Source organism: Schistocerca piceifrons, chromosome 2 (assembly GCF_021461385.2).
Source record: "Schistocerca piceifrons isolate TAMUIC-IGC-003096 chromosome 2, iqSchPice1.1, whole genome shotgun sequence".
In the NCBI taxonomy this organism is placed as follows: domain Eukaryota; kingdom Metazoa; phylum Arthropoda; class Insecta; order Orthoptera; family Acrididae; genus Schistocerca; species Schistocerca piceifrons.
The window spans coordinates 306,076,129-306,087,745 of record NC_060139.1 but is presented as its reverse complement, the minus strand read 5'-3'; positions in this window follow the sequence as shown (position 1 = coordinate 306,087,745).

The following is an 11,617-nucleotide window of genomic DNA, read 5'->3' as shown; positions in this document are numbered from 1 at the left end:
GTAAGGAGTATAAATGCATCTACTCGTTCTTGTGTTGTAGAAACATATATTTTCTTTATGTTTTGCTTCCAGTAACTTCTTTCTTGTGTGGAGTAAAACATAGTAAATATATAGGTTTATCACAGTCATGGTTTTTTGTTCACAGAAAAATGGTTTGCAGTGTGCTTTATATGGAGAACCAGTAATTTTTCTTTTGTAGTATTAGGATGTCATGCACAGAACTTGAGTTCCCCCATGAAATAATACCATATGTTAGGATGCTTTGGAAAAATGCAAAATACGATGTTCTAACATAATTTCGAGGTACACAGTCCACAAGTCGCCATAGCAAATACATCACACTAGACAATTTACCACTACTACATTGTACATGTTGACCTCAGGATAATTTTTCATCTATATTATCCCTAAAAACTTAACACAAGTTGCATCATCTGAAGGAGGCTTGTCTTTTAGACTAAAAACCATCTGCTGCGTTTTGTTATCATTCAGTAGGAAGCCATTTGCTTTAAATCAGTAGGATGCTTGAGTGATTGTCTCTGCAACACAAGCTTTGAGGCTACTAAAATCATTACTACAATGAAGGAAAGTTGTATCATCTGCATATAGTACTGCCATGGACTCGAAGAATGATGGCAGATCATTAATCATTATTAGGAACATAAAAGGCCCCAGTACAGATCCCTGTGGTACACCTTTTTTAACTAATTCAATAGTGGACTTTTCTTCACTTACACAAACAGCTGAAACAGACTGAAACAAACAGCAATCTCCTAAAAAAGTATGGAGAGTTTTCAGCAACATAATGCACATTAAAATCAGTTACTCAAACCAGGAAAGACTTCACTTACTTCATGAGGTGTACAGAAACGGAAAAGGCAAAGCAGCTGTGTGCTGTTTAATATTATTTCAGAACTTTAGTCCAGCCTCCATTAATAGCGCCATTAAATGAATTGGGAAAAGTGTGCCTAGTCCAGCATCTACTAAATGCAGAAAGAGAATCAACTGCAAAATTGTTTTTATTCAGTCTCTCATTATCTTATGCACAAAAGCTTGTGATATATACTTTTAATAATAAAGTTTAGTCGTAAAGTATATACTTAAATTTGTCTCTATTCATTATATCAATCCTACTTGTTATAAAAATTTAAATGACATGTATATGCAAGGTGTAAAACCACAGGTAAAAGATTTACTGTTCAATATCTTGTGTGTAATATTTGCATTGAAAAAGGGGTTTATATGGGCAAATAAATAAACATCAAATGATGTAGCAAACTCTGGTATGGCAGCGAAACCAGGCAGAATCAGGACATGCTTCATCATCCACAAATAACACATCTATGATTGCAGTAAAAGCAGAAGTACTTTCAAGTCCTGTTTCAGTGTCCCTCCTGTCATCTTCAGTGCTGCTTCCAGTTTTCATCACAGTAGATACAACTACAAGTAACTGCACATCACCATGTTGCAGGAAGTGGCCACAGTGTTCCTTTATGGTGGCGCCAGAGAATGGTATTGTTCGATGCTTGTAAAACATTTCTCTGGAAAGAAAGTCACAATTGTAGTTCTGCCAAATGTAAAATGCCAAGTGCAGGTGTCGAATTGTCTTTTTGGAGTTTTAATATTCTTCATTGAAATGCCCAAATCCTTAACAAATAAGCTGGCTGTCATGGACTATCTCTAAGACTTTTTTGACATAGGTGATATTTGTCTTACAGAACACTGTTTAAAATATGAGGGGAAAGATTTATACTGCCCCAAAGGGTACACTATAGGCAACAAGTATTATATAATAGTATATAATTTAAGACTGATTATGCCTGTCAGCATTCAATCTGGAGCATAGTTCCCCTTTTAAAATTCCTCCATGATCCACTATTCAGTGCTAACATTGGTGCCTCGTCTGATTTTAAGCCTATTACTTCAAAATCATTCTTTACCGAATCATGGTACCTTCTCCTTGGTCTACCCCCACTCCTCATACCCTCTACTGCTGAACCGATGAGTCTCATGGGTAACCGTGCTTCTCCCATGCGTGTAACATGACCCCACCATCTAAGCCTGTTCGCCATGACTGCTACATCTATAGAATTCATTCCCAGTTTTTCTTTGATTTCCTCATTGTGGACACCCTCCTGCCATTGTTCCCATCTACTCGTACCTGCAATCATCCTAGCTACTTTCATATCCGTAGCCTCAACCTTATTGATAAGGTAACCTGAATCCACCCAGCTTTCGCTCCCATACAACAAAGTTGATCAAAAGATTGAACGGTGCACAGATAACGTAGTCTTGGCACTGACTTCCTTCTTGCAGAAGAGAGTAGATCGTAGCTGAGCGCTCACTGCATTAGCTTTGCTACACTTCGCCTCCAATTCTTTCACTATGTTGCCATCCTGTGAGAATATGCATCCTAAGTACTTGAAACCGTCCACCTGTTCTAACTTTGTTCCTCCTATTTGGTACTCAGTCCGTTTATATCTCTTTCCCACTGACATTACTTTCGTTTTGGAGATGCTAATCTTCATACCATAGTCCTTACATTTCTGATCTAGCTCTGAAATATTACTTTGCAAACTTTCAACCGAATCTGCCATCACAACTAAGTAATCCGCATATGCGAGACTGCTTATCTGGTGTTCACATATCTTAATCTCACCCAGCCAGTCTATTGTTTTCAACATATGATCCATAAATAATATGAACAGCAGTGGAGACAGGTTGCAGCCTAGTCTTACCCCTGAAACTACTCTGAACCATGAACTCAATTTAATGTCAACTCTAACTGCTGCCTGACTATCTATGTAAAGACCTTTAATTGCTTGCAAAAGTTTGCCTCCTATTCCATTATCTCGTAGAACAGACAATAACTTCCTCCTAGGAACCCGGTCATATGGTTTTTCTAGATCTATAAGGCATAGATACAATTCCCTGTTCCACTTGTAACACTTCTCCATTATTTGCCATAAGCTAAAGATCTGGTCCTGACAACCTCTAAGAGGCCTAAACCCACACTGATTTTCATCCAGTTTGTCCTCAACTAATACTCACACTTTCCTTTCAACAATACCTGAGAAGATTTTACCCACAACGCTGATTAAAGAGATACCTCTGTAGTTGTTACAATCTTTTCTGTTTCCATGTTTAAAGACTGGTGTGATTACTGCTTTCGTCCAGTTTGATGGAACCTGTCCCGACTCCCACGCCATTTCAATTATCCTGTGTAGCCATTTAAGACCTGACATTCCACTGTATTTGATGAGCTCCGACTTAATTTCATCCACCCCAGCCGCTTTATTGCACTGCAATCTATTGACCATTATCTCCACTTCCTCAAATGTGATCCTATTTCCATCATCATTCCTATCCCATTGTACATCGAAATCTGAAACATTACTGGTCGTATTTTCACCTACATTGAGCAACTCTTCAAAATATTCCCTCCACCTGCCCAAGGCATCAACAGGATTCACCAGCAGTTTTCTTGACCTGTCCAAAATACTTGTCATTTCCTTCTTACCTCCCTTTCGAAGACTGCTAATTACACTCCAGAATGGTTTTCCAGCAGCTTGACCCAAAGTCTCCAGGTCAGGTCCATATGTAGGAGGATAAGAGTGGAGAAACTTCAGGATAAGGAAATCAGGCACAAGTACATAACAGTGATCTCAGAAAGGTACCAGTTAGTTGAATGTAGTCAATTACAGTCATTGGAAAAGGAATGGACAAGGTACAGGGACACAGTACTCGAAGCGGCTGAAGAATGTCTTGGAACAGTTGCGTGTAAAGGTAGGATGAAGCAAGCAGCTTGGTGGAATGACACAGTCAAGGCAGCCTGTAAAAGGAAAAAGAAGGCGTATCAAAAATGGCTATATACTGCAACTCAGGTAGACGGAGAAAGTTATGTTGAAGAAAGTATTACTCAGCGATCAGAACTCATGACAGATGTGTGATCTATCTGTACATGGAGATTAGTTTAGAACATTTAGGGAAAGTGAATGCTTTCTCAGGAGAAATGCTTTGTTACACGAATATTAGATTTAAATGTCAGAGATAGAACTCTTTATTCAGCACAGACAGGAGACTACTAAGAAGTTGATATTGTCGACATGATAATGTTCGCTTGTGAGACTATCCATTCATATACACTGATGTCCAATGTTAAAGCAACAAAAGGAAATTTTGCAAGGTTGCATTTATTTTACCACAAAACAGTATAAACAGGTGATAGTAAAGTAGAAACAATGTAAAGAACACGGAACGTAAGCAACTGCAGCATGCATAACGGTAGACAAAATCTTTCTACGTTTTTTCCAACTTAACGTATGTGCACACACATTCCGACAACTGGCTAATGTACAGGGTGATTCAAAAAGAATACCACAACTTTAGGAATTTAAAACTCTGCAATGACAAAAGGCAGAGCTAAGCACTATTTGTCGGCGAATTAAGGGAGCTATAAAGTTTCATTTAGTTGTAAATTTGTTCGCTTGAGGCGCTGTTGACTAGGCGTCAGCGTCAGTTGATGCTAAGATGGCGACCGCTCAACAGAAAGCTTTTTGTGTTATTGAGTATGGCAGAAGTGAATCGACGACAGTTGTTCAGCGTGCATTTCGAACGAAGTATGGTGTTAAACCTCCTGATAGGTGGTGTATTAAACGTTGGTATAAACAGTTTACAGAGAATGGGTGTTTGTGCAAAGGGAAAAGTTCTGGACGGCCGAGAACGAGTGATGAAAATGTAGCACGCATCCAGCAAGCATTTGTTCGAAGCCCAGGAAAATCGACTCGCAGAGCTAGCAGAGAGCTGCAAATTCCACAATCAACTGTATGGAGAGTCCTACGAAAAAGGTTAGTTATGAAGCCTTATCGTCTGAAATTGGTTCAAGCACTGTCTGTAGCTGATAAGATTAAAAGAATCGATTTCTGTGATTTTATCCTTGTTCAAATGGAAACAGATGAATCTTTCGTTTCAAAGATTGTGTTTAGTGATGAAGCAACTTTCCACACTAACGGGAAAGTCAACCGTCACAATGTCTGTATATGGGGCACTGAGAATCCGCGGGAAACAACTCAGTATGAATTGAACGTGACTCGCCTAAGGTGAACGTTTTCTGTGCCATTTCAGCCAATAAAGTTTTTGGTCCCTTTTTCTTCGAAGGTGCTACTCTAACTGGACTACAGTATCTGGAGATGTTAGAGAATTGGCTGTTCCCTCAGCTCGAACAAGAAGCACAACAATTCATATTTCAGCAGGATGGAGCGCCACCACATTGGCACTTATCTGTCCGTAACTACGTACCTGAACGTCAACTACCCGAGGCGATGGATCGGCCGCCAGGCAGCCCGTGACAGAGCACTTCATCACTGGCCTCCAAGAAGCCCTGATCTTACCCCCTGCGATTTTTTCTTATGGGGGTATGTTAAGGATATGGTGTTTCGGCCACCTCTCCCAGCCACCATTGATGATTTGAAACGAGAAATAACAGCAGCTATCCAAACTGTTACGCCTGATATGCTACAGAGAGTGTGGAACGAGTTGGAGTATCGGGTTGATATTGCTCGAGTGTCTGGAGGGGGCCATATTGAACATCTCTGAACTTGTTTTTGAGTGAAAAAAAACCTTTATAAATACTCTTTGTAATGATGTATAACAGAAGGTTATATTATGTTTCTTTCATTAAATACACATTTTTAAAGTTGTGGTATTCTTTTTGAATCACCCTGTACTCAATATGGGGTGTGACCACCTCTGGCAGCAGTACAGGCCTCACAACGATGGAGCATGCTGTGAATGATGTCATCAGTCTCATGTTGATGCAATAACGCCTGTTCTTCCCGCACAGCTGCTTACAGTCTTGGAGAGTGGTTGGTGGATGCTGATGTGATGCAAGCCATCTCCCTAGCGCATCCCATACATGCTCTATGGGATTCAACCCGGGAGATCGAGCAGGCCACCCCATGCATGCAGCATCTTCCATTTTCAAGAAAACATAAAACACCTATGCTGTATGGGGTCGAGCATTATCGTACATCAATACAAAGTCTGAGCCCACCACACCTGGCAACAGCCGCAAATGAAGTACCAAGTTCTCATCACAATAAATGAAAACAATTAAACCTTGCCATTCACCTGTAAAACTTCATGAAGAGGGGGTTCGAGTGGTAAACATAATTCCTACCTACACCATTAGGGATACTCCTCGATATTGGTCTCTTTCCACAATGTTTGCGTCCCGAAATCACGTTCGACGTTCCCTCCAGATAAAAATCAACCGTGAATCACTCTCCAGGCTAAATCAGGACTCATCTGTGAAAACAACATTGGTCCACTGTTCGACCGTCCAGGTGGCATGTTGATGACTCCACTCAAGACGTTCTCTTCTGTGAAGACGTGCCAGAGGTAGACATACAGAAAGTCTCCAACAATAAAGGCCTCTCTGTTGAAGCCTTCTTCACATCGTTTGCCTCAATGCAACCGTTCAGTGGATGCTGCTAGCTCACATGTCAGTTGCTGTGCAGTACTAAGGCGGTATTGTCGTTTCCTTACAGCCAAATAACGGTCCTCCCTTCTGAAGTGACACGTGGTCGTCACTGCCCTGGTATCTGGGATACAGTTTCGGTCTCTGTAATCAATCACCACAGCCGAGAAACCACAGAACGGTTCACATTAAGCCATCAGGCAGCATGAGTTTGCGACTGTCCTGCTTCCTTTCTTTCTATGGCCCTCCACTGCAGAGAGTCTTGTAGGCATCTTCTCTGTGCCATACTGCACCGTCTATAATTGTGTACACAGGGATTGTGGATGTGGGGCTACCCAGCAAACACTACTTCGTTTCATAGATGCTCTGACGTCATCGTTGGCATGGTTGTCCGTTGACTGGAATGCCATGTTCCGTGCAGTACACGATTGTATGGACATCTGGTTGACGGTTTGTATGATTATATCGCGAATTAGACACAGAACAGGGTGATACCGGATTGTTGCTTTAATTCTGGACACCAGTGTAGTTGTAGGATAGTTATATCTGGTAATTTCAATTTAAAGTTTCAGTTATCCACTAACTGACCATCCAGGCCGCCATGCACTGTTGCCATTTTTTGGGGTACACTCAGCGTCGTGATGCCAGTTGAGGAGCTGCTTGACCGAATAGTAGCGGCTTCAGTCAAGGATACCATCTTACGATCGGGAGAGCAGTGTGCTGACCCCACGATTCTGCTATCTGCATCCTCCACTCCACTGAGGATGACACGGCGGTCGGATGGTCCCGGTAGGCCACTCGTGGCCTCACGATGGAGTGGAGTTATCCATTAATTATACTTTGTTTGAAAATAATATAGTCAACTCTTTTAGGCATTACATTTCAATCACTGCAATAATGAGGTCACAACTGAAAGATACAGATATCTGTATACACAACCAGCCTTTTCCCAATGTATAAGTTCGATACATATATTCGACACTATAGTAAGGAAGATTATTGAAATGTCCAGATGTATGTGTATTATACCCAAGATTAGCATCACTGATAATAAAATTAAAACAATTTGAGATACTGTAGATGGAGAAACAGGGCAACCAAGAGCACAGGAAGACTCTATTACCATCAAAGTGAGTGAAACGTTTATTAACAAAAAGTCAGAATGTGAAAAATTCTTAATAATTATTTTGTAAATGTTGTGGAGAAAATGGGATCCAAATATTCATCGTAAAAAGCAAGACTATACACGTAAGAAGATATTCCTATGCACTTTATAAAACTAAAATTCCACCTACCTCTCCTGAAGTTAAAAAAAGAAAACACTCGCTCAGAAGAAAAGCTCACATGAAATTGATAGCGTTTCCAACAGGATACTAAAACCTTGTTTCCAATATATAAACAAGATTGTCAGCCACATATGTAACAGCTCACTGAAACAGACCATTTTTTTCTGATAGACTGAAGTATGTTATTGTTAAATCATTGCATAAAAAGGGGGAGAGGTATGATGCCAACATCTACTGCTCGATCTCACTTCTGACTGCTTTATCCAAAATTCTTGAAAAGTAATGTGTTCAAGACTTCCTTAGCACATTTATAAAAATAAAGCACTAGCAATATGTCAATGTGGCTCACAGGAAGCTTTCCAACAGAAAATATGGTATATTCTTTCACAGATCAAATATTAAATGCTCTGAATAACTGGAGATCACCATGATTTTTTGGAATGTCTTAAAGGGTTTTGGACAGCACAAATGCTTCACTTCAAATTTAACTGGAAGAGAGCAGAAGGTTGAAGTAAACAGTTCATTACTAAACGAAAATCAGGAGATTTTGCAAACTAGGGACGTATCAAGAAAGGGGTCCCACAGGGTTCAGTCTTTCATCCCTTACTCTTCTTAATATACAGGGTGTCCAGTTTCAAAATGACATCAAATTTGAATAACATATTATTGATGTATGGAAAAACATCAGAGAATCTGTAAGGTTCGTAACATAAATGGGGCCAGCTGCAATTGACATATTAGGCCAAAAACCGCATAAAAAGCAAACTGACATCGGATTTTTATTGTCTTGGGGCCAAAAATTGCATAAAGAGCAAAATGACATTGGTCTCTGTCAGGAGACTGGCGCAAGTCACGCTCAATATACTATCCACCATCTTCTACCACAAGTTGAAGTAGGGAAACTGCATGTTCCACTACAGACTGGAGTGTATTGAGGGTGACGTTCAGAATCCATTGCACAATGTGTGCTTTCAGTTCAGCTACGTTCGTAATTAGATCAGTGAAAAAAAAAACTTTCAGATTATCCCACAGCCAGCTGTCACACGGATTAAGATCAGGTGATCTGGATGGTCAGGCTGTAGGGAAATGATGGCTAATAATTCTAGCATTTCCAAAATACTACTGCAGCAGCCGCCTCACTGGCTGTGCAATGTGCAGAAGAGCGCCATCATACTTAAATGATGTTGCCCACACATGTCAACGACCTAGCTGCAGTGGTAACACCAGTTTCCATCATATCACCAAAGTTCAGTGCTGTTGGGCTTTGTTAGATCTTGGATGGATCACACTCCACATCTCTCGGATGCTGTTGGCAAGTGCAGTGCACTCAGCCCTTGTGGGGTCAATTGACAAGCTACTTGATTCATAAGTAGCGGTTCTGATCATATAAACTGACAATGGCTGGAAGAGTGGTGTGCTCACCATAAGCCCCTCCATATACAAATCCAGTGATGCCTATCAGCAGAGGATGACACAGAAGTGCGTTGGTACCATTGGATTTTACAAGGCCTGTTCGGACATAGCTACCCACACATTCTGTTGTATCCTGCTTACTCTTCAAATATGGGGTGCCTAGGAAACCTGCTTTCCTGGACCACTGGAGAAGAATTCAAACAAATCGTATTAAAGAGTTTTATTGCAGAAAGTAAATGACAATACTTAACTTTGAGAATGTACAACGATGTGTCCCAAGCAAAAGGCTACATGTGACATAAGAAATCTCTTTAGTATACAGGGTGTTTCACTAAATGTGTTTGCCTCTAAGTTACGAAATAATAGGCGCCGGAAATATTTATTGCGGTAGGTCACCATAAGAAAAGTTACATGTCTGCAAAACTATGAACATAGTTTATTGTGTTATTATCCAAAGAGTTACAGCAAAAAGATACAATTTTTTAAATGGAACAATAGTTGTTTCTATAATGCACTGGAATCAGTAACACCAGTTGTGTTTACATCAATTTAAAATACATTTCTATCACTTTTAGTTTGGGAGCTACAACCCTTCAAAGCTTCAGAGTCAGATACCACACATGCTACACATAATGCAATGCGCCTTCTAAATGTGGTGCGGCCGAGTTGTAACATCGCCAAAGCTTCTCGCTCCGTGGAGCGAGAAGCTTCCTCGATGCGCTGTTAGACTGCCGACTGTCACTGCACACGGCCATATACCCTTCAGTTCGAGCCACACAAACGGGGCTCAATATACCACAGTTACTGACATCGGATCAAGATGGCATACACGTACAACGAGTACATTGACATGCTGCTGATGCTAGGCAAGTGCCGACATGATGCCACTGAAGCAGTCATGGCATATGCCGTGAGATATCCTAGGCGAAAAGCTGCAGCAGCCATTACGTTCTTATGTGCCAAACAATGACTTTGGGAAACAGGCAGCTTGGTAATGCACCACAATAACAGATGAAGAACTGCAAGAAGTGAGGAGATGGAGGTGTTTGTTTTAGCTGCAGTACACCATAATCCTAATGTCAGCTTATGAGCCATTGCTGCAGTCGCTGGTGTCAGTCTCACATCTGTGTGTGGCATACAGTACATGGCCACAGGTTTCACCCGTACCACCTGTCACTGACCCAGGAGCTGCATGGGAATGATTTCCATGTGAGAGTTACATTCTGTGAATGGGCCATGCGTAATTTCATGCTGGAGTCTTTACAAGGTGTTATGTTCTCTGATGAGTCCACGTTCACAAATTATGGTGCAGGGAATCGCCATAATGTGCACTACTGGGCCGCAGACAATCCTCAGTGGTTATGACCTATCGACTGTCAACATAGGTGATCAATTAATGTATGATGTGGAATCCTTGGGGATGAAATCATCTGTCCACACTACTTCCCAGGTACACTGACAGGTGTGTTATATCACACGTTTATAGTTGACAGTTTGGGTGGTCTCCTTGAATATGTGTGTCTACACACAAGAGTCCGTATGTGGATGCAGCACGATGGTCACCAAGGCCATTCTGCACATACTGTTGTGGAAGAACAGCAACAACAGGTTTGCACGAAGGTGGTTGGGGCGTCATGGTCCTCAATCATGGCCCGCAAGGTCACCTGATTTAACACCATTAGATTTCATTTTGTGGGGATATCTAAAGGATCGTGTTTATGTCACTGAGAACACATTCCAAGATGATCTAAAATGGTGCATCGAAGACGCATGTTGCTCCGTGACACCGGCGTTGTTACATCTCGTCTTCAGATCCTTTAGAAGGTATGTTGCATTGGGCATTCAGGAACATGGACACACATTTGAACATCTCATTTAAATCAACTTCCCACCGCCAGAACATCCATCACCCACCACACAGCCATGTATTATGTACAGTATGAAGTATCTGCCCCTGAAACTTTGAAGGGTTGTAGCTCCCAAACTAAAAGTGATAAGAATGTAATTTAAATTGATTTACACACAGCTGGTGTTACGGATTCCAGTGCATGATAGAAACAACTATTATTTTATTTAAAAGGTTGTATCTTTTTGCTGTAACTCTTTGGATAATAACAGAATAAACTATGTTCATAGCTCCACAGACAGTGTAACGTTTCTTATGGAGACCTACCACAATAAATATTTATGTCACCTACTACTTTGTAACTTACAGAGGCAAACACATTTAGTGAAACACCCTGTATATAATTCCCAATGCAAGCGAAGTAATACAGTTCTTAAGTCATTGCTATACAAGCCTCTATTGTTGATGTCGTTGTCGAAGTAGCCACGGCCAGGTGGCGCAGCGCTTATGTCCTCTTAGTGTAGAGGACGCTACCATCGCGTTGTCGTTCTGTAGAGGGGTCGGTCAGTGTGTAATTGGGCGACGTCGTCTCAG